General features: G+C 44.6%; 1 long non-coding RNA gene across 2 annotated transcripts; it reads right to left on the reverse strand.

Moving 5' to 3' along the window:
* Positions 1 to 1651: 1651 nt before the first annotated feature.
* Positions 1652 to 21266, reverse strand: LOC139796881 (uncharacterized). 2 transcript variants are annotated; one of them, XR_011726192.1, is made up of 5 exons: positions 21113 to 21266; positions 18432 to 18599; positions 18263 to 18340; positions 12273 to 12363; positions 1652 to 2073 (listed from the first exon to the last, which is right to left on the reverse strand). It is a non-coding gene; the product is annotated as an uncharacterized lncRNA (long non-coding RNA). The 2 variants fall into 2 exon arrangements; XR_011726191.1 differs by lacking the exon at positions 1652 to 2073 and having other exon boundaries at positions 11410 to 12363.
* Between the last annotated feature and the right edge of the window lie 885 nt (positions 21267 to 22151).

Consider the following 22151-nt stretch of genomic DNA (forward strand, 5'->3'; position numbering starts at 1 on the left):
TAAATGTGTGCACCGTAATGGAGATGGAAAGTCTTACAGGAGAAGATCAGTATCCCCTCTTCTCTTTGGAAAGGGATTAAGGCAGTTGGTCTTGCAGGAGTATTCATAGAGTGTAAGGGCAAAGGGGACATCTAGGTCACCTAGGCTGACCTCCTGTGTGCTACAGGTCATGGTATTTTATCCAGTGACCCCTGAACTGAGCCCTGTAATTTGTGTTGAGGCTACAGCAAAGCTTTTGGTCAGACCAAATGGGAAGATGCTACCAACTCCTTGACCAGGCATTTCCAGGGAATAAGTAAGCTCACTGCAGGTCAAACCAAGCTTGTTGCCAGTGGGATCAAACCCAGAAATGGATGTGCTGGCCCAGAGCAGCTTCCAGATCCCAGCTGGTGAGGTTACATCACCCTGTGCCTCAGTCGCTCCTGGCTCTAAAACCTCTACAAGGCTCTCCATTTCATATCTATATGTGACTGTGCCTTTTCCCTGGGAATGTGCTTACTCATGAAATGACCAGGCAGACTTCCTCGAGTGCAACAGAACAGGCTTTTCGGGCAGCACACTGCTCATTTCTACAGTTCTCTAATGCACATCTGCAAAACCTATTGATTTTTAAATTTTTTTTTTTTAATCTATAAATGCTCAACACATGTAGATTCTCACCTTTAATTCTGTGCTTTGGCTGTACAGATAGAAAAATTCCCTTTTAGCATATATTTGGCATAACTCTGCTTTTCAGACCCTACTGCCAGATTCCCTGTACAAAGGCTGCTGTAAGGGAAAACACAGCTCAGGTTTTGATATTGTCTCTGTTTGAGGTATTCATGGCCACATTCTTATCTCATACTTAAAGATGAAACACAAGCCACACCTTTATTTCCCTTTGGATCTCTGTATTGAGTGCATTCCTCATCCTTTACCAGTTTCTCATTAGGATTTTTCCTCCCTGCTTCATAGAAAGCTGATTTCAAACTGAAAGCATGGAGAATGGTGCATAAGACCAAGCTGGCCAACTCTGAGTTTTCTTCATTAAGGTATTTAATTTCAGCTTTTTAGGAAGGTTGTAAAAGCTTGGTAATACTTCAGGGGATGCAGCCACTGGCAGGCAGGGCTGATAAGAACTGTTGCCTGAACATCATGCACATACTATTTTTAGCAGGCAAACACCTGCACCCAGCACTAACATAAGGCTCCTGCAGTGAGAAATGGCCAACTCATGAAAATATGTATGGGTGTTTTTATGTACGTGTGCATGTACATACATATACACACACATGTATGTGTATATATACACACACATATATGCATTCATATTTGCCAAGATTTTTTTTCTGTGACAAATAATTAATCCATTTAAATTAATTTTTCCATATTTAATGGAAAGTTCAAGTGAAATAAAAACTTCATTCTTCCTAGAGGAAGGAATATATTTTGTGGGGTAATTGTATCTTGTGCTCTATAAATTCCCTGTCTGCTGAGAAAGATGATACAGCTTTTATTTTGTACAAGGTTCAGGTTTATAACTCAGACAGTAAAGATCAGGCTGGGAATTTGAACAGTGGCTTACTATTTCTGCTTCTCTACTACCACGGTGATTTTTTGCCTTCAGAACCAAACCCACCAATTGCAAGGCTGCATCATTAAGCTCGACAGATATACTTTGCTTTTCCACCCAGATCAGCACAACCAGCATAGTTATTGGTACTTTTAATTAATATTAACTGTCTCCAAGTCACATTTAAAAATCAAGAAGACATCCAGAACTGCCTAAGGTGTTGCTCATCAGGAGCAGAAATGGTGAATTTAGATCTTCGTAGGAAGCGATTTTTGGACACTTTATGTTGCCAGCCCCCTGCTATTACAAATCACTCCAGTGCCTGAGACGTTGCCTCCTCCTCTCACAGGCTGCCAGCATTCAGAACAGGTATTGCAGACATTCTCAGTCAACATGCTTGTGGAAAACCTTCTCCCATGTGTGATGGGAGAATGCAGGTGCTTCACGTTTTCCAGCTTGACAAGTTGTTCTTCACGGATCCCAGCTCTTCTCTTTGCAGAAGCACTGACCACAATTTTGACCTTGCAAGATGGTTTAGCAAAAATTATACAGACATAATTGTTAAGGTTGTTGCAGGTAAAAACCCCAAATAGACATATAATAACCCACAACAGAGTCCCATATAATTTTAGAACTATTTAATACCTCCAAAGTCTGTACGTGATAGCCACAATACATACCACTCCTAAGTAAAACTCTACTTAATTAAAAAAAAATTGTATTTTTGTTTCATGCAATTTCTCTAGTCAGGATTTGCAAGCTTGTTTGTATCATTCTCTTTCCCTCCAGGTCAACTTTTTATAATTTTGGCTTCTTGCAACAAATATTTGGCAGAAGGAGAAGGGTCTCAGATACCTACACTCCTAAGAGAACCCTCATTAGCTCATAGGAAAAAGGTGGATGGAAAATGCCCTCAATCCCAGGAGGCACAGAGGGTATCTAGAGATGAAATGTCCCAGCCACAGCCATAGTCATCTCCTTCCATTTGACACCAAAATCTCAGTCACTGAACATGCAGCCTGGGCAGCTCACTCTGCCTCTTTGGCTGTTCTTGGAACTACTTGTTTTAAAGCCTGGCTGGGTACACACCAGATGGCAACACGAGAATCTCAGCCTGCAGCACATGATTTATGAACCAAATCAGCACTACAGGCTTCTTCATTCACAGACCTCTTTGCTGGAATGCAGACACTTTGAGCCAAATGTGGCATTTCTGCAGCTCTGTCCTGACATCTCTCATCTCCCACCTCGATTTCTGGAAGCCCCTGGATGACAGAGGGTGCCAGGGGCTGAGCAAAATAAACCAAGCTGTTGCCATACACTGGTGAGCAAAGACCCTGGGTGCTGCCAGCTGCTCTCTGGGCTGTTGCTCAATGCTGCTCTGCCCCTGGGTGAAGAGTTTACTCAATCCTCAGTTGATTAGGACATCCCTAGGGTATGTTCAAAATGGTATAGGTGTTAGGACCCAATAACAGACCCAATGTTTAGTTCTGGGCTGGGCAGCAAGCACTTGGATCTGGTTCAGCAGAACCAACTAGTAAAATCCATATCCAGAAAGCACCATTCTCTGGCCACTTTTTTGGGAGATGTTAGACATGGCTACAATATAGCAGACCTCTTCTTCTGCCCCAGCTCCCTAGAAACCCTGCCCTGGCATTACCCCATGGCTTGTTGCCATTGCCCTGGGGGCTGTTTACCCCAATATTGCTGTCTTGGTTTCTCCATCTAATGGAGGAGATGCTAATGGCACATGCTCAGTGACCTGTCCCACTTACTGCTGGATGTTTCTAGCCTGCTCCTGACTGCTTGACTTCAGTCTGCTCTCTGCTTGTGTACAGGCATGTGGGGATTTTCCAGCAAAAAACATGTCCCTTCCCTTTCATCGAATTTCAAGGGTGCCAGGTACAACTTAAAGTCTTTAACTGAGCAAAACAAAAACGATGGTGAAATAAAGCCATGGGTATATAAGGTAAGATTGATTGCATGTTTGCTACAGATACCTGAGGGCAAAGTTTTGGTTTTTTTATTCACCTTGGCTGCTTCAGGATTGCCACTCTGCTCCCACGCATCTCAGCCTTTGCAGCAGTACAGAACACTGACTCTCAGCCACTATTAACATTTTCCCTCTCTTCTAGTCCACTCAGTTTTTACCCGACAGTTCCAGCCACCATTTCCTGGCTTATTTTCCACTTGGAAGCAGCTCTCCACCTCCCCCAGTCATGTGTGTGCCTGATGTGTCCCTGCTCCTTCCTCTCCTTCCAGCTCAAAAACCTCAGCCCTTTCTCCCACGCCTCACAAAACCTTCCTCCTTCTCCTCCTCCTCCTCTCTGTGGGGACAAGCCGTAGGGGACAAACTCATGTCCCAGCTCTCTCCTCTTCGTGCACAGAAGGGAACGCACTCTCAGAGCTTCTTTCCTCTCGTACTCGTTCCTTTAGCTGGGCTCTTTTCTCTGGCTCCCCCCTCCTGCCACCTCCTCTCCTGCTCTCTGGGAAAATCCCGCTCTCGCCCTGCCTCCAGCCTTGGGACGTCGATTTCCTCCTCCAGGAGCAGCCGTGTCGGCTTCCTCTGACCGCGGCTGTCCCAGACACTCTGGCTCCGCGGCACACCCTCCACGTGCACAAAAACACCACGCCAGAGCCTTGCTTTCTTCTTCCAAAATTCGGCTCAGCCACTGAGGAAACACCTGTCCTGCACGTCATCCACCCTGCCACCACCAACACGGACACCCTGACCTGCTCCACCAGCAATCCTCATCCATCACCCCCCAAGAACCACCGGGAGCTGTGGCATTTGCTTATGTCCTCATGCATCCGTGTATTCTGCAAGACCACCCCAGTAGAGCTCTGATGATGCTTTGCAAAGCAGATCTGTTGCTTTGTTACCGTGCAGATCCCTGTGCTTTGCAAGGGGGCATCGAAATTTGAAGTGGATCCATGGAAAAGCATTGGTTTTGGCTGGAAGTTTACACGAGAGATGGAATGGAGTGAAGGGAGTGAATTCCAGCTTGGCGCAAGGGGCTGCAGGGAACAGGCAGGGAGGGATGGAGGGCTGTGTCTCCTCTGGGAGCCCTGCTGGCTCCACTGCCCTCCCAGGTGCCCTGACTCACCCCCCTGCACCCTCAGATTGTGTAACAGAGGGCAGATCCCTCCCAGCCAGTGGCTCCTGTTGGAGCTTGCTGGAGGGTCGGCTGCTCTGCATCTGCAACCACCCTGGGCAGAGCTGTCAGGGATGGAGGAAGGATCTGGCCATCCACATGACACCTTCTCCTTGCCACACAGTGGTGGGGCTGCTAACTCCAGGGAAGTCTGGACCATCTCTGGTGGCCTGTGGTGGTCTGTACAGATGCTCACGTGATTGCTGGCAAGTGGATAACCCTGCTCTGAGCACAGTTCTTGCCTCTGATGCTGCCAGCTCTCAGCCAGCTGTCTGTTTTTTGGTCTCATGAACTCAGCCGTCTTGGAACAAGCGGCAGCTTGGCAGAGGCATCCAAAGAAAATCCAGATGTTGCAGGAAGTGCTGTCAGGCTGGCCTAACCTCGCACTAATTCAGTGCTGGTAGGAGCCACGGTGCTGCTGGCTTCCAGCCTCCCAAACAGAAAGCTACTTTTAATTTCCTGGTGGCTTGTGGCCACTAGAACCACCGTGGTCTCCCATTCCCAGATGTTGAAGTCTGAGTGTCATTGGCCAAGCCCAGTTTTAACTTACTTAGTTTTCTGCTGCAGTTTAAACCAGGGAACTTCTGTTGATTTCCTCCATTCTAAGCAATGGTTGTGTAACACTCCTGGCTTGGGATAGCTGTTGTGTTCCAGTCCAAAGCAGCTGTCTTGCCACGGTAGATTTTGGTGATCTGTATTAGATGGAGTGTTTGTCATCTGTCTGGACATCCTACAGTCTGGGGGGAACTCTGTGATGATAATGAGTTAAATGCCTTGACCTCGTTTGGGAATTTTACTGGGGAACATGTGGAGAACTTGGCTAGAGAGTGGTAGGGATAGTCAGCCTGTTCTTTGTGTTTCTGGTCACTTAAACTACATGTTCTCTGACAAATTCTATCTGCAGAGCCTGGGCCAGCTGCAAGCTTTCCACCTCAAGCAGACCCTGGGGCTGCCTGCAGGGTGGGAGACTGCTTTGGGAAGATTCTGTGACATGGAATGACAAGCAAATCTGTTTCTTTATGCATGTGCAATCAGGAAAGCAATCTTGTATCTGAAACAGGACACTGAAGGGTGTAGGGGAGAATCAGTGAAGTGAGGTTGCAGCTGGGAAGTGAGCTTTGTGGAGTGAGGACCAGGAGGTTTTTTTTCTTGTCAGATAGCAGGTTGAGAAGAGACTAATACACTGTGTGTGGGTGATTTCACCTGAAAAGACAGAGAGGAACTACAGAGGCTTCTCAGTCTTCTTAGTGAAGGTGGAGCATGATCAGACAATGTGGAGCCTGGCAGCGGAGCCTTGCAGTATGGACTCCAGTGACATCACAACACTTTGCAGTAGCAAGAAAGGATGTTTTTCTGCATGATGTGCTTTGATCCAGCTCCTGGTAATACTCAGTGAACTGAGTATGTGCAATAGAGCAAGATCGTGTCAGGGAAGTGGGGAGGGTACTCTTCCCTCTCAATCCAGCTCCTCCCTCTTACTAGGTGTTATGTAGAAGACATCCAGCTGCAATTGTCTTAAATGTGGTTATCATATACATGACTCTGTCTTCAGAATGTGACAGTACAAGCTTGTGGCCCTATAGACACAATCTAAGAGTATATATTTTGTTCATTACCACCTCTGGATGCTTCCAGTTCTCAAGATGGCTACAAAAGGGACATACCTGCAGATTGAAGTGTTCTTGAAAGTACTTTTCTGTCTGGCTGACAGCTGGTTGATTGGCTTTGAAGGCATACCTCTCATGCTCTAAGACTGGTTTCTCCAGAGGCTGGGAGAAACATCAGGATATCTGGAGGGTTGGGTGATTCATCTGGGAGTTCCCAGAAGCATCCAGCGAAAGGATGCAGTGTTACTGGAAATGCTCAGGTGTTATTTCCGCAGGACAGTGAGTTAGCGTAGGTGGTCGAGCTGGCAGTCACACTTAGTCACAATGACCAAACCAGGTCATTGGATTGTGTTTTAGCAGTTCTCTCTTGGGCACTTGGTTTGAGCAACCTGACCCATAGGTCTTGGAATAGAATAGAATAGAATAGCAATTACATTTGAAACAGACCTAAACCAATCATCTAGTCCAACTACCTGACATCTTCAGAGCTGACCAAGAGTTAAACTCTGTTGGACATTGTCCAAATACCTCTGAAACACTGGCAGCCTTCGGGTATTGACTTTCTTGAGGAAGCATGTTCCAGTTTTTGACCACCTTCTCACTAAGGAAACGTTTAAAGTCCAGTTTAAACCTCCACTGCTGCAGCTTTGAACTATTCCCATACTTCCTATCACTGGATGCCAGGGAGAAGAGCTCTTCTCCTCCCTTTATACTTCCCCTCCTTGGGAAGCTGTGGGTAGAAATGAGGTCACACCTCAACCTCCTTTTCTCCAAACTAGACAAGGCCAAAATCCTCTGCTGCTCCTCATAGGGCATTCCTTCCAGCCCTTTCCCCAGCTTTGTTCCCTCCTCTGGATACACTCAAGTACCTACACATCGTTCTTAAATTGTGGGGCCCAGGACTGCATACAATATTCAAAGTGAGGACACACGAATGCTCAATACAGTGGGATCATGTCTTCTATTCATTAATGAATTTGTTGTTGACAAGAGGCTGCCATTCCTTCACTCTTGTGATATGAGGCCACTGCAGAGAGACATCATCTCTGAAAGATCTGGTGGGAATGTGTGTTCACATACATACATGACAGCAAATCCCTTTCTGGGACTTTGTAGTATGTAGCAGCAAGAAAAGGCCATAGAAATGAGGAACACAGAAGAATTCACAGTCAAGGTCTCCTAGACTGACTGCCTGATAATTGATTTCTTATAAGCTATTTACAGTATTCAAATGGCACGCACAAGTTTTTATGTGCATCAAGTCTTTTATCAGGAAATTACCTGTGTTCATTTAACATTGTATGGGAGCAATTAGCAATTCTAAATGAGGATGTTCTACACTATCACTCTGAACATTTATTCAGTATAACACTGGCAAATTGAGGCCAGAAGGGTTCTGGGACACTCTTGAACAGTAAGTGGAAGTGGGACAAGAAAAGTGGTGTAACAGTTGCACATGGCAGTGTTGCCACATCCCCTTTTGACCCTTAACTCTAACTTGCTGCAAGTCAAGGCAACAGCTGCGTTTGAGGTTCAAACCATTTTTTTTCCTCAGATCAGAGAGCAAGGACCTTGATTCCTTTTACCTTCCCCTACACCACTGAGTTGTTTGTTGCCTGCTGATGTCATGGAGGCACAGCTCACCCAAGCCCTTCTGTGCCACTGACAAGTTATCAGGCAACAGCAGGATAGGTTTGTCTCATTCCCAGACTTGACTGAGACTCCAGAGCCTTGAGAAGACCAAGATATTTTGCCTAATGAAGTCGCCAGACCCAGTACTCATGTGAAATCTGATGGTCTGTGATTGCCAAGCCGGGTAAGACAAACTAATGGCCCCTTCTGACTTCCAGCTGCACCGTGCATTGGGTCTGTGTTTCTGTGTGTCTGGTGCCTCATGGCTCCTGGAGTGTGGTCACCTTTGAGATGCATGTAAGGGGATCCAGTTCTGGGCTGCTCCGGGGTGATGGAGCTAAAGGGGCAGGGAGGCTGTGGGAAGACTCATCACGAAGGGAGAGTGCCAGGTGCAGCAAGTGCACCTCCAGGAGAGCTCCAGGAGCCTGAGGATGCTCTTGAGATCTCACCAGAGGTTCCTCTGGGTGAGGGTGACCAGGTTTCAGAGCTGTTCTCAAACTGCTCAAGTGCTCACATGTCTGTAGGGTGTGTGATGGATTCGCTCCATGTCTAACTCCTACCAAGGTCTGTGGTGGTTTTTATGCATTTCCTTTTCCCAGCGCTGCCTCTGCCTTCTGTCTCCCCCTCTGCATCTGTGGACCCATCCCCATCACTCATCCCCATCACCCAGCTCCTGCAGAGGGCTCCAGGGGTAGCTCTGGATGTTTGGTAGCTCCCACCTCAGACATCAGCGTGGCTGCTGGTGTGAATCACTTGCAGAGCTCCCCTCACAAGGGAAACTTCTCACGTGGTCTCCTTGGCTCCTCTTTATTCCCAGTCACAGCAATTAGCTGTCTGCTTTTTGGCCTTCGTTTGTCCTAAGCTGTTGTGCCTCAAGTGAGCTCTTATTAGCACTTCCTTCTCTGAAAAGAAGTGACTGCAAAATAAGCCAAGGGTCATTTCCCTTCCCTTGAGACCAGGAGATGTCCTGGCTTTTAAATCAGGCTCCATAAATTTTAAACTTTAGCATCTCATGTGGTTTTTGCCTGGAAAGGCGTGGAGGATCCCCCTGGAGAAAGTGGGGAAAAGAATCTCCTGATATGACAGTACATTGCTTGGGCAAGTGTTTTTAAGGCATATGAAATAAATGACAGTGAAAAAAGCTATTGTTAATGTAACAACTGTGTAAAATGAATCAGAAGAAGAAGTGGAAGAAGGAAGTGGCCATTTTATGTTTCTTGCATCATCTTTACTTGCATGTCTTCCTGCAGGGTTGGGTATCAGCAGGTGAAATTGCTAAACATCAGCCAGGAAAAACACTATTAGTAGATAAAATGCTGCTGTTGAAAATCAAAACAAATAGACTGTACTATGTGTGATTAATACAATTTTTTAAGCTGAAAATACTCATGATGTCTGCAATGCTCATTATAAGCTCCATAAAAAAATCCCAAATTTCCCAGCACATAAACTGCCATCTCGTTAGTACCCATGAGTTTCTCTATCTCATGCTGATTCTTTCTGCAAGAGATGCTGGTGAGGAAAACTGTCGGAGAACAAGATGGCTCCTAACAAGTGATATCAGGAATATGTGTCAGTGGAGCAATGTGGCAGGGAGGTCAAGAGGTGCTTGGCTGGTTCCAGTGGTGGGCATGGTATTTGTACCTCATCATGTGCTGGTCCTTTGAGGGAATGTCCCTCTAATGCCTGTGTTTACATCCCAAGAACAGAAACAAGAGTGCATCGAGGAGTTCCTCTCTGCCCCTTCTCTTACAGGGTGAGGGTCAGTACTGGTAGGTGGAGGTATGAGCCTCCATGGCCATGTTGGCCATGCCAAAGCAACACATCTGGCCCAGAAACAACTGGAGGTCCAATCCCAAGCTTGGAGCCGTTTCTTGTGTAAAGTCAACAGGCTCTCCATGTCCCTCCACTATCACGTTTCACAGATGCTGGTCCTATCTTTGCATTTCTCCAGCAAGCATCTGGCTACTCTTGAGCCTCAGTTTTATTTTCTTTCCTACAGACACAATGGTGATGTTGTTATAAGCTGCATATACAGGAGGGCTCATGGCCCAAAGAAATCCAACTTTTCTAAATCCTTGAGCTGCCTAGTGAGGTTTTCAAGCAACCCAGAGCTGCAGTTTAAGCCAAAGTGGACATTCTGCATGACTGAGGCAGGGCAATAGTATGACCATTCCATCATCAGGTAGAGATTAGACCACCAACACACCATCCACCAGTGCAACCCACAAGGTGTGTATGTGGGATGGTCCTAGCATGGGAGCCACACCTGAGCACAAGCTGTGTGGCATACAGGCCCACTTCTTCCTGGAAATCTAAGCATTGCTCAGGGTATGGAGCAACCTACGTACAGAGGAAACCTGTTCTCATCTTCTCTGGCAACTGACAGGGCTATGGGTTAGACCGTGCCATAGAGAGAGAGAGAGAGAGGGAGAAGGCAGGAAATCAGAATATTATTTCTTGATTTCTGTGCTGCAATTAGGAAAGGGCTGTGTTTTTCATTTTCACGTGCCTCAACTCCCACCAGCTGCACGCACCCACCCACAGCATGTGTGCTGTGTTTTTATTACTGCTGTAGCCGCAGGTAGCGTGGAATCAGGGCCAAGCATACATTAGTAAAATTAGAAGAAATATCATCTGACGGGTCTGGACGGTGCTGTGGGCAGAGCATATTTGGCAAGACTCTGCTTCCTTCACAATCCAGCCCAGAGACATTCCCTGATCCTATCTGAGCAGGGACTGAACTTGCAAAACGAGTCCCGGCTTGCAAGCTGTGAGTCAGGGATGTCTTAAACACTGCCTCAGCATCCAACACCAACAAGCTCTCTTTATCCTGTTCATCCTGCTTAAATAAATGCAGCAAGCCCTCGTGTTAATAGAGCAGCCTTGAGGGCTGCAAGGCATCAGCCTTTTTTTTTTTCCACACCCTCCAGCAATTGCCCCTTTGAATTTGGCCAGTTTTTTCCCATTATTTTCCTCTTTTCGGGCTCATTTAGTGGGACTCTTGACCACACTTTTCACAGACACTGGTTTGAAACCTGCAGCTGCTCTGTGAGGCCACCTTCATGTTCCTGACTGGTGAGCCATAAGAATATACTCACTGCAATAGGTTTCTCTGTGAAGAAGCTTTTGAAGGATCTGTGCCTAGTGCTTAAAATCAAGTATACTTTCCAGCTTTTTTTGATTACCATCCTATTAAATACAGCCTCTCCACAACTCAAGAGATTTCATAAATTGTCTGTCAAGACAGGCAGGAGTCTGTGGAATACCCTGCAGACTCCCTCCGTCCTATCTGAGAAAGACTAATTAGAAGCGTTTTGGTTTGGAAACATTTGCTGAAAAATGGTGATAAAAAATGTCAGATCCAAGTAAGACAGGACTTCTACTGATCTCTTCCAGAAAATCCCACCTGGTAATGGCATTGCAATGGCTCAAGCGATCCTTGGCCAAATTTGAGTGAGCAAGTGAAGATGTAAACACCCTGAGGAATAGTCACTACAAAGCTGAATTTACCTTGTTACTAAAACAGGGGAAGAGAAAGAATTATTTACCTGTGAAGCTAAGGAATTTAATACAGAATTTTGTAGTGACAGAGTAGAAAGCATAATACAAAGCAATAGACACAAAAGGCTGATGCAAAGACACTACATGGAATGTATTTGATGCTTTCATACAGTTGATTTATCTTAATTCAAAAAAATAGCAAGTCAGAGAATAAATGAGTCCTGAGTGGTAACAAATAGATTGCAGGACTGTGTGGGAAAGAGAGGGTCACGCTTCTGTGTAGCACGGATATACCAAGATTTACCTTATTCTTTTGTACAAAGAAAGGCAGATTCAAATCTAAATTTCTAAGAAGGGAAGAGGAGAATCAGACTAGAAGAGAAGACCAAAGGCAGCTTGAAACTGTTTTTTATCTTAAATATATTTTGCTCCTCTTCCACAATACTGTGCAATGCAGTCTTCATGCCCCTTTTCTCACCTTCCTTTGTTTTGCAGTATCACTCATTGCTCTTTACATGTCAGTACTGCCCACTATCAGTGCATTGCACATTCCTTTAACAAACAACATCATTCCCCTCTCATGGGCTTAGGATGAATTATTTCAGAGATACCATTCAAGGGCCTTAAATATATTGCCTTTACAGCTATTTTTACTTACAAGTGCTTGAGCCAGACCTTTGATGTTTCATTTGGGTTCAGGGCAAAACAGAGAACACATTAAAATAAGCAAGAGCTGGTGGTTTTCTTCTAAATGTTACCAGAAGCCAGGGTGAGACCCAGAAGAGGAAGAGAATGGGAATGCCAAAGATTTCCACTGGATACCTGCTCTCCAGAGTTTGTAAATCTGTCCTGTAACACTCTTAATCCCTCCTCCTGCAGGGGAGTGTGGTATCACTGAAATCTTCATGATCTCCTGCAAACAGAGATTTAAATGAAACCCTTTGTTTATTGTGTCTGCAATTCTTTCATTTTTCAGGAGAAAAAAGGGGTCATTTCTTCTGTGGAGCCTAAAGGCTCAAGGAAGTTTTCCAGTATCCTATTCTGCTCTGACTCCCATCCAGCATTTTAACAGGCATGGACTAGTCCATATCCAGACACCATTTTGCTGGACATGCTGAAGGAATGGAGTGTGGGAGACCATGGCATGACAATTTTCCAAAGTCAGGGGTAGGAGAAGGAAACCATAACTACCAGGCTTGAAGTCGATGCCCCCATGGCACTGGAAGAAGCCTCTGGAAGGGTCTGAAGGCCATCTGAGCTGTCTGCTGCCCAAGGGTCCCCTCTTTAATGTTGTTCATAGGGCCTGGGGGATCACCATGTCTTTTCCAGGTCCCTGAGTGTTGTGTCTGAAGCAGTATGAGGGGCTTGTGTGCTCCTCCATGGCACTTCTTGGCTCTGGTCAGGGTGTGTATTATGCAGGAGAGAAGCAAGCCTGGCCCTGAGAGCAGCCGTGGGAATATCCTTAGCCAGGAGTATCAATATCATCAAAGGTGGCAGGATTCAGGAGGCTGAACCATGCAGGAGCTGAGGAAAGCCCAAACTGCAGAGTAGTTCCAGCATTGTCCATTTGGTGAGTCTGACTTAAGACAGGAACTTTCTCATCTAGTGTCACCTAGAAGCAAAAAGTAAGGAGACTGTCCCTCTCCATCCTAAGTGGATCATACAGGGAATGACTCACATCCAAACGTAAAACATCCTGGGAGCTTCCCCTGGTAGACCTGCTTCCTACTTGCTCTTTCACCTAATTAATTTTACTTACCTTTTACTACGTCTTTCAGCGTGTGGGTAAGACCCATCATTGCCTGTAGCTATTTTGAAGAGACTGTGTAAAATATTCTGGGAAGAATATGGGAGAGTTAGAAGAAAAGGTTAGAGTAAAATGAAAGCAAGTCGCATATAAGTGAGCTGGGGAAATGCACAGTACATCAAGATGGTGTTGATGCTGAAATAGGAAGAGTTCTGAATGTTATTGAACAGAGAATTTAGCCTGTGGCCAGAGATTAGCAATGTATCCAGGAAATAACATAATGAAGCTGGAATAAGATAGGCCCCCCACACTCTGGAAAAAATATACTCGAAGGATACTCAGGAGCAGCCACATGAAAAAAGGGTGGCAGGGGATACAGTGGACAATCTACATGTAACTTTTGGCAGGCAGCTTGCATTGCAGAAGGCCCAAGCCATTCTCAGTGAGCATTGTGCTCACAGCCTGGCTTAGATACAGCTGGAAGGTTGATGTTATTTTTCTGGCATCCCAATGCCAAACACTCTAAAATCAGAGGCCTCCAAGGAGAGAAGAGACATGATCAGATCATTTGGTGTGGGTTTGATTTATGAAGATTAAGTGATGCTTAGATAGAAACTGGCAAAGAGATAAAAAATAGCAGACAAGAGTCTACAAGTATCTGAAGGATGTAGGCAGGTCACATAAATGTGCTTGGAAAGAAAGAAAATAGGACATGATAGGAAGAAGGGAAAATGCCCCACCAGTATAAGGTAGACAAAGCTTGGATATAAATCTTAGACTAAGAGAAAATTCCCTTGCATGGAAATTTTCAAATAGCATCTGTAGATGCAGCTTTGCTTGGATAGGGTAAAAGATAATAGTTGAAGCTCAAACTTTTAAGAATCTGTGCTCTTGATAAAAGGTGAATTTAAAAAGTAGCATTTCTTCCATGGATACAGTGAGGTGAAAAAAGCAACACCTATTTCAGTTTTCTAGATTTCCTTTAAAAAGATAACTTGCAATGAGTAGTCAAAGGAAAACCAAGAATCTGAGAGCTAAAAGCTAGCAAAATCATTGAAGAAAGAGCAAAGAAATATTAAGAGCACAATGCATTCAAATCGGCACAGAGGGCCAGATGGTACATACCCAAGGGTATTAAAGGAATTAGCTGAAAAACTCTTAGGCCCATTATCCATTATATTCAAGTGCTCCTGAAGAACTGAGGAAGCCCTGATGACTGGCAGAGGAAAAGCATCACGCTTCTTTCCAAAAGGGGAATTACAGATCAATTAACTTAACATCCTTTCCAGGTGAATCTTGGTCTCTAATAACTAGAAACTACCAGCAGTTGTCCTGGAGGAAGAATAAACCAGAAATCTGCTGTGCACAAAGATAGGTCATGTTAAGAGCAGCAGTTGCAACCAAGTGATAGACTGTACAGCCAGATTATACTCACAGTGTTGATGGGAGGAGGAAAACCACAGGGTGTGTGTGTGGGGTGGAGTAAGTGAAGAATAAGCAGCTTATCCATCATGTGGGATGGAATATACACCATAGTGGGCTATGCTGGTGGGAGGAGGAGGGTGATACAGTCCCTTGAGTCTCTCAGTAAATTTGCCCTTAAGGGTTTCACTCATTGGCAAGACAACTGGTTTTACAGAAAGCTCTCCTGCGGAGAGCTCCTTGATTCCAGTAAGTAATTTTATTCAGTTTCTTCAGACGCAATATTCTTGTAGATCTTGATCCATCCCTAAAGAATTCCATGCAGACACAGCTGACTTTAACAGTGGTTGGACTGGGCCCAAAGCAGAACAAGAAAGATGTAGGGTGGATACAGAGAATAACAATGAAAGAGAATAAAATCAGCCCCTACAATAGAAAATGGAGTATGCTGGTAAATATTGCCTTGTTGGGCTCCTCAGGGACTCTTGCTGTGTGGGACATTGTACTCATCTGCAGTAGCATCAAGGAAGGAGAAGAAATGTACATCAACCAAATTGAAAGATAACATTCAGCTGGAGTGTGAATTGCAAATCCTTTATTAGAGGCACCGTCCTAAAGGGACTTCAATAAATGAAGCATGGGACATGGTGGGAATAGCAAGAAATCAAACAAATCTAAGTTCAGGAACATCCACAGGGTAGCAAGACTCATTGAAGAGAGGTAAAAATAGTAAGACAGAGGCTATAGAGAGCAGTAATCCAGAAAAGGCCCTTGGATGCAAAAGTCTGAAAACTGCAAGTGATAATTAATTTTAAATAAAACAGATCAATCTACTTTTGAAGTGCTAATAGGAATACCACTTGGGACAGGGCCTACTGAAAAGAGAGCAGGCAAACAGGTGATGTTATAGATCAACTGGTGTAGACAAGAGGGTGGAAGGAATGACCTATTTACTAGGAAGATCAAAGGAAATAAACACACACATAGTCTGGAAAAACAGGGAGGCAGCAAGGTCTGATATAGAGACAAACCTTACCATGAAAGAATGCTGCTGAGTGGGAGGGAGAACCAGAGCTCATCAGTTAGCAATGGTGGGGCTTCACATACCAGGCCACACTCAGGCTGTGAAAGGGGGTAATGATCTGATGACTTGACAAGATCTCCGGGGGGATTGGCTTGGAAAGGTCTCTGTTATCCAAAATAGGTTTTAAAGCCACCGTACATTCTGGCCCTGTGTTTGGTTCTCCACCTACATAGAGTCACCAGCTGGCTGCCTCTGACTTCACAGGATGTTTACAGACAAATTGTCAGTAATGTTCCTTGGGCCTGTAGACGTGGAAATGTAAGCAAAATCAACAGAACTTGAATAGAGGGGGGGAAAGTGTTCTGGTGAGCAGAAGGAAAGTCACTGCAGAAGAGGTGGAAAATCCCAACCTCATGGGTTTAGATCACTCCAGGTGTGTAAAGCTAGGGATCAGCAAAGCAAGTATGTGGCAGGCAAAGAAAATGACATGAATTAATGGAGAAGCCCAGTCCCAGCATGAGGATTGCAGATGTCCTTTACAGGGGTGTTATTTATTCCCCTTTCTTGGAGAATAATCAACATTTGCCAGAAGAGAGATAAATCTTACCTTCCTTATATCCCTGTAGTAATATCATGGTTCTCCAATGTGGGAACTGGGAGAAAGCCACCCTAAACTGCTGTACCTCAAGGACTTCACACCTGTTAGCTCACAACTTCAACCAGACTTTCACCACAGCCAATAGATAAACGCTAATTTTGTCTATCACCTCTCAGTGTTTCTGCTTCCTCTGTGGACAAGATTATCCAACCTGGGAAAAGATGAGAACCCACTGGGAACTTCAGTAACCACTGAAATTTTGTAGCCTTCCAAAACTGCTGGACCACTTATTCCACCAGTGTCCCCATTTCTCTGTGTTGTCTAACCCACTGATCTCTGGTTGGTTTTCACGGGGCAGGTTATGATCCAGAAACCTCTAAGTGTGCCCAGCCAGCTAGCCAATTCTTCCTTGTTTTCACACACGTCATCTCTGAGCCTTTATTAGCTCAGGGCTTTCAGGAGCCTCCAGCAGGATGTGCCTGCAGCAGGCCCTCTGCTCTGGGATTTGCACTCAGCAGAGACGCTCCTCATTCTTATCTGATCTTCACCACAAGTGGCAGCTCCTCGCTTCTCCACTCAGGCAGGGCTACAAGGAATTCCTGGCAATTCTTCTCATTGGAAAGGCTTTCGCTGTACGTAAGGGATATGAAACCCTCCTACATGTTTGGGAGGGTGACAGCACATAGTAACCACACGGCATCACTCGAGTGCCCGGAACAGCCGCTGCAGCGACGCGAACGGAAGCCCCGCAGGAAGGGGATGAGAAATTCACTCCCACCACTTGACTCATGTGGGTTGCTGCTTAGATACAGGTCAGAAGCAGCCACTGAAGTCATGGGTGTCTGTGGGCTGCAGGGTTTCTAACTTGATGTTTTATGGGGCTATGCCTATCAAAATATTTGGGATCTGCTGGTCTCTGATTACCATGACGCTTTCAGAAGTGTTTTGGTGCCAAAGGCACCATCTTGCTGAGAGGCTGGCAGAGTCAGCTGCATGTTGATCATGGCAATCAGGGAAAGGCCATGTGTGTGCAGAAATGATGAGCTATTGAAAATAGCTCTTAAGGGGCATCTGAAGGCTCCTGGGCTGCTGTTCTGACTGGACAATGTGGTGCTTACATAAGTATTGTTTTCAGAGAAATAATTGCAAAGGGCATATGTAGATATGTGAACAATTGTTGGGTTTGGCACTAGTAATCAAGGACCCAAAATGAATATTATATTTTTCAAAGGAAATGTTACATGGCCTAATCTTCAAATTCCATGCCACTTTGGTTTTATTAAATGAGAAGAAGTGCAGGTTTGTGGTTTAGAGAGTGGGACCAGCAACCCAGGGTCAGTTCCTAGTTCTAGCCCAGACTTCCTGAACCCAAATTACTTAAATCTCCTACCCTTGTGTCCAGCAGTTCCCTACCAGGAGGTGAGGATAATACAACCTTTGTCCACTCTTTTTCCATTTTATGTATTAAATAATGGAGAGAAGATTTAATGCAGAGATGCACAACCCTCTGCAAAATGGATCATGATTGAGCATATATACATTATTTTAATTTATATTAATTTTAACTGTCCTACCATATTCTCACATACTAAGGAAGACTATTACAGAAAACAACTGTTCTAAAGCATGGCTAAAGAGTTATTACATGGGTCTGTCTTTCTGGTTTGAAGAGCCATATGTATCTGCCTGGTGTGTGCAATGTGTTAGAGACCAAGTGGTTTAAAAAGAGGCCAAGTCTTGTTTCAGAGAGTTTATTGCCACTGAAGGGCTGAACACTGTTTGTTTTTGTGGAATGGTTCCCAGATCTAGCTATTATTCTCTATACATCTGTGACATGATAGGCCAATGTGTATAATTAAAACTAATATAGGTATTTAATCAGTTTGTGTACAGATTACTGTGCGAGTCTCCTTTAATTCTTAGTATAGTATCTATTATGTGTTTTGCAAACAAGAATAAAAGTGTAAGGTATACTGTTTTCAAAATCATGGTTACTCAGTGATTGACTATTTAAAACTTACTATTCAGGTGAGTGGTTGTTGCCTTGTCTTCTCTCAAATTTATGATCTTCCTTCCTGCTTTTAATAGTTCTAGTCTTCCTGAGGAAATAAAAACACAATGGTATAAACCAGCCATTCTGTTCTGCATAATGAGTATTATTTGCTTTTTAACTTTAATGGTTTTACCCACCTAAGGCCAAGAGCATAGCAATTGTACGCTGTGGGCTTGCGTTGATGCTGTGATGGTGGGGAGCAGGCTCTGCTGCCTGCTTGAGTTTGTTTGTCTTGTTCTCCAAAATGTCTGAAGGCACTCAGGGCTGCATCCAGGCCTGAAGTCATCTCATACAATCTCAGATACCTGAAAGTCAGGAGCTTAAGCTTAAGCTATGTTAAGCACCATTGTCATCGGAGAGACAGGTCCACAGAGCAATTCTGCATGTGGCTGTTCCATGGTCATTATAGGACCATGGAGAAAAGCCTGTGTTGCCAACCAGGCAGGGAATTTAATCAATCTTGTTGGAGAACTTTTCACAACAGGACAATCAGATAAGAAAAAAAGCTCTGCCAGAGTGCAAAGGGGTTGACACATAACTGCTCCTGCACCCATTGGGTTCAGGGTGATCAACGGCCCTGGAATTTATATAGTTACAAGGAAACAGCTGGCTAGTGATCTAAGTCCACATACATCTTGCAGGTTCATAAACAGAAGCCTAAAGTATTTTTTGTTAGGTAGTCGGATGCTGAATCACTACAAAACATGCACTGTGCTCTGAAACCTGCTGCCAAGGAAGAATGAGAAAACAGACATATTTCCCATGTTTGTCTGTGTCACCCTCTCAGAGTGACTGTTCTACAAACAGCATCACTTACGCAGTTGAGCATCAACAAACTTGCAGATTGAACTCTCACATCTGCCAAAGGTGAGACTGACTCTGGCTGAGTAAAGTTCTCCAGATTCTACTGATATCCAGTTGAGGTTAATTTGCTGGATATGGCTGTGCTGAACACGTTCACTGCTTCACTCCCACAGGTAGATGGGACAATTCATAACAACCAGTCCATTTGCCAGACACAGCCTCTGTGACTGGTGAGTACTAGTTTTTTAAAATTTGGTAGCTATTGAAACCTCTCCATTTTCTACATAGAGTTTACAAACAGTACCAGTTCAGTTGCAAAAGCAAGTCCTGCCAGGGCAATCAGTTCTGTTGGCTCATTTAAAATTTGTTTTCCCTAAACACACATGTGACCATGCAGCATCCACTTTCTACTCATTTGCCCCAAAAGGCCATAACAATCAGTGTTAAGTAAGATGCAAAGATATAAGATTTAAAATATAATTACTGTCCATAGGAAATAGATACAAGTTAGTACACCTCCTTCCACACTACAGTAGGATATATTTTATTTTCAGAATATCTTAAGTGAAATGCTTTCCTGGAGTTTCTGCTGCTCCCATATGCTGCTTTTGAATATCTGGTGAGGTTTTCCAACTGGTTTCAACATCTTATGCTGTGGCCAGCTGATGTAAGTTGGCACGGGTCCTTTATAGCATTGGAAATATGTCAGTCTATACCAGCTGAAATTGCAGCACATAGTTTAAAATATGTTTAATGTCTTGTTAATGCTTTCTTGAACAATTGCTAGTAAAGTCTCCAGTTTTATCTCAGTTTCTGTCCTCAGTAAAGCCTTTGGGTAATTAGCATTTAATATTAACATAATTGGGGAAGGTGAAAGAGAACAGACATGCCCCCCCCACAATCTTTAAGGCAAATGTCCCTTACAAGTCATGATGGAAGGGACTGAGTTTTAGTAATACCACTAGGATAGAAGAGCATAACTTACCATTTTAAGTGGTTATGAAAACAGTGCTAAATTCAAAACACTGAAGCAAATCTTTTTGGCTTCAACTCTGGTGCTGCTTAAATTATTCACTGAAAACATGTGACTGTACTGATTTAACACTTTTGTTGTTCTTTGTGATTTTTGTTGAATGAGATGACCTTGATTTGCTGCCTGTTCAAAGCAGGGTTTTGCCTGTTAAATAACTTTCAAATATTCACCTCAGAGTGCACAAAGAGATGACTTATTTGTTCACATAGTTCCTCCCCTTGAAGCACCACTTTCATTATGTGAAAAAGAAGTGCACACACGTTCCTCTGTGCCCACCTCTCAAGCTCTGCTTCAGCAGAGCTTTGGACTTGCCTGGAGGTGCCACATGCTGGTGGTCCCTTGTGTGGCCTCTCCTCTCCGCACCCTGATGTCCACCATGGGAAGCTGGGTGGGAGTGTTGCTGATGCCTTGGGATGGAGCAGCTAACTCCATGTGCTCTCCCTCCAGGTTCATTTTGCCCCATAGCCTTTGGGATGGCTGCTGATACCACGAGTGGAACTGAGTACCATGAGCAGGGCTCTTGAAGGGAATGCAAGCTACCCTAAGGACAGGCTGGTTTTCCCAAAAGTCTGCCAGAAGCAGGAGTTGCCTTCCAGTACAGCAAAAGCCACTTTCCCAGCCAAGCTTGCCCCAGCACTGAGCAGTGACATGTACCCTAACATGCCACTGAGCTTGGCACTGCAGAGATTTCCTACTGCTTTGAGAAAAGAGCCCAGCTCAGCTTTGTGGGAGATGCTCTTGTGTGCTCAGGGAACCTACAGACAGTCATCCCTGCTTCTTGGCCCCACAGCCAGCCACAGCATGTACTACAGGTGCTATTCCTTAATGTATTTATTGAGTTAGCAGGGACAGTAATTAGCTAACTCAATCAAGCCAGAAGAACTGAACAAGAGCATAAAGCAAATGTGGGGTGGTGAAGCTGAAGCATGGATAAAAATGGGTGTTGTCCAAGTGGAAAGTGATTTACTTGACTAAACTTACCTCCTGCTGAAAGTTCAGTCACTGAAGAAAGACTCTCATTTATGTTGATTGTAGCAGATGACCTCAGGTGATGTGGTCCCTGAGGTATAAAGCTTTAGGGGTGCAACAAAAGGGGTTTAGAGCAGCTGCTGTCCTCCCAGCATCAATGCTGGCTTCTTTCCTGAGGAGAAGTGCCACGTTTGGATGCTTACAGAGAGCTTCAGGAAGCTGTGACTGTCACAGACCCCTCCTCCTGCACCCAGGCATCGCCTTTTCTGGAATATTTTACTTCTTCTTTCTCCCATCTGGAGAAGTGCTTGCCTGCCACTTTGGGGCTTTCCCTGCCTCTAAAAGGGAAAACTTGGATTTCTTTTTTTTGAAGTATTTTTCTTAAGCATGAAACCTTTAAATCTCTGTCCCATTCTTGGTATCTTTAAAAGTCTGTTCTGGACCACTCAGCTCAAGCCTGGGGTGTTGTGAGAGTTAAGTGTACAAGTGAAACACAGCTGATATACATTTCTGTCTCTGTCTTTCTATACCCACAGCTTGTCTGCCAGGCAGCACACTTGCTGGGTTTCAGATCCTCTGGTGACACCTGAAATCTGCTGAAGTGTGAGTGGGAAAGCAAGCAGGAGCAGGAGGCCATTTGGGAACTGGAGGTTTCCACAGGAGCACATTGCTGTGCTGCTTTTCTGCAGCAACCAAATAAAGCTTAAAGGTCTCCTCTGTGCATGCCATTTTCAGTATGTTGGGGAAAATATATTTTTACATATATAAAGCAAAGCAAGCTCTGGGAGGCTGCCAGATCCCCCCAGAAGACAAAGATGGCTAGTACTTGTAAAGAAGAAGTTAAAATGGTGGAGCTGTGTGGAATAGTAAAAAGCAGGGCACAGACTGGAGCTGTAAAACTCTTCTCCACTGGCAGTTTCAGGATGCCAGTGTGCAAGGTAATTTGGCTTTTAGCTGTCCCCTTAAATGTCCCTCTTGTGAGAGTCTGCAACATAAAAAGCTTTTGGTAAGTTTTGGGCTGATTATCATGTCCAGAGGATATTTAAATATG

Source organism: Heliangelus exortis, chromosome 5, assembly GCF_036169615.1.
Source record: "Heliangelus exortis chromosome 5, bHelExo1.hap1, whole genome shotgun sequence".
Lineage (NCBI taxonomy): Eukaryota > Metazoa > Chordata > Aves > Apodiformes > Trochilidae > Heliangelus > Heliangelus exortis.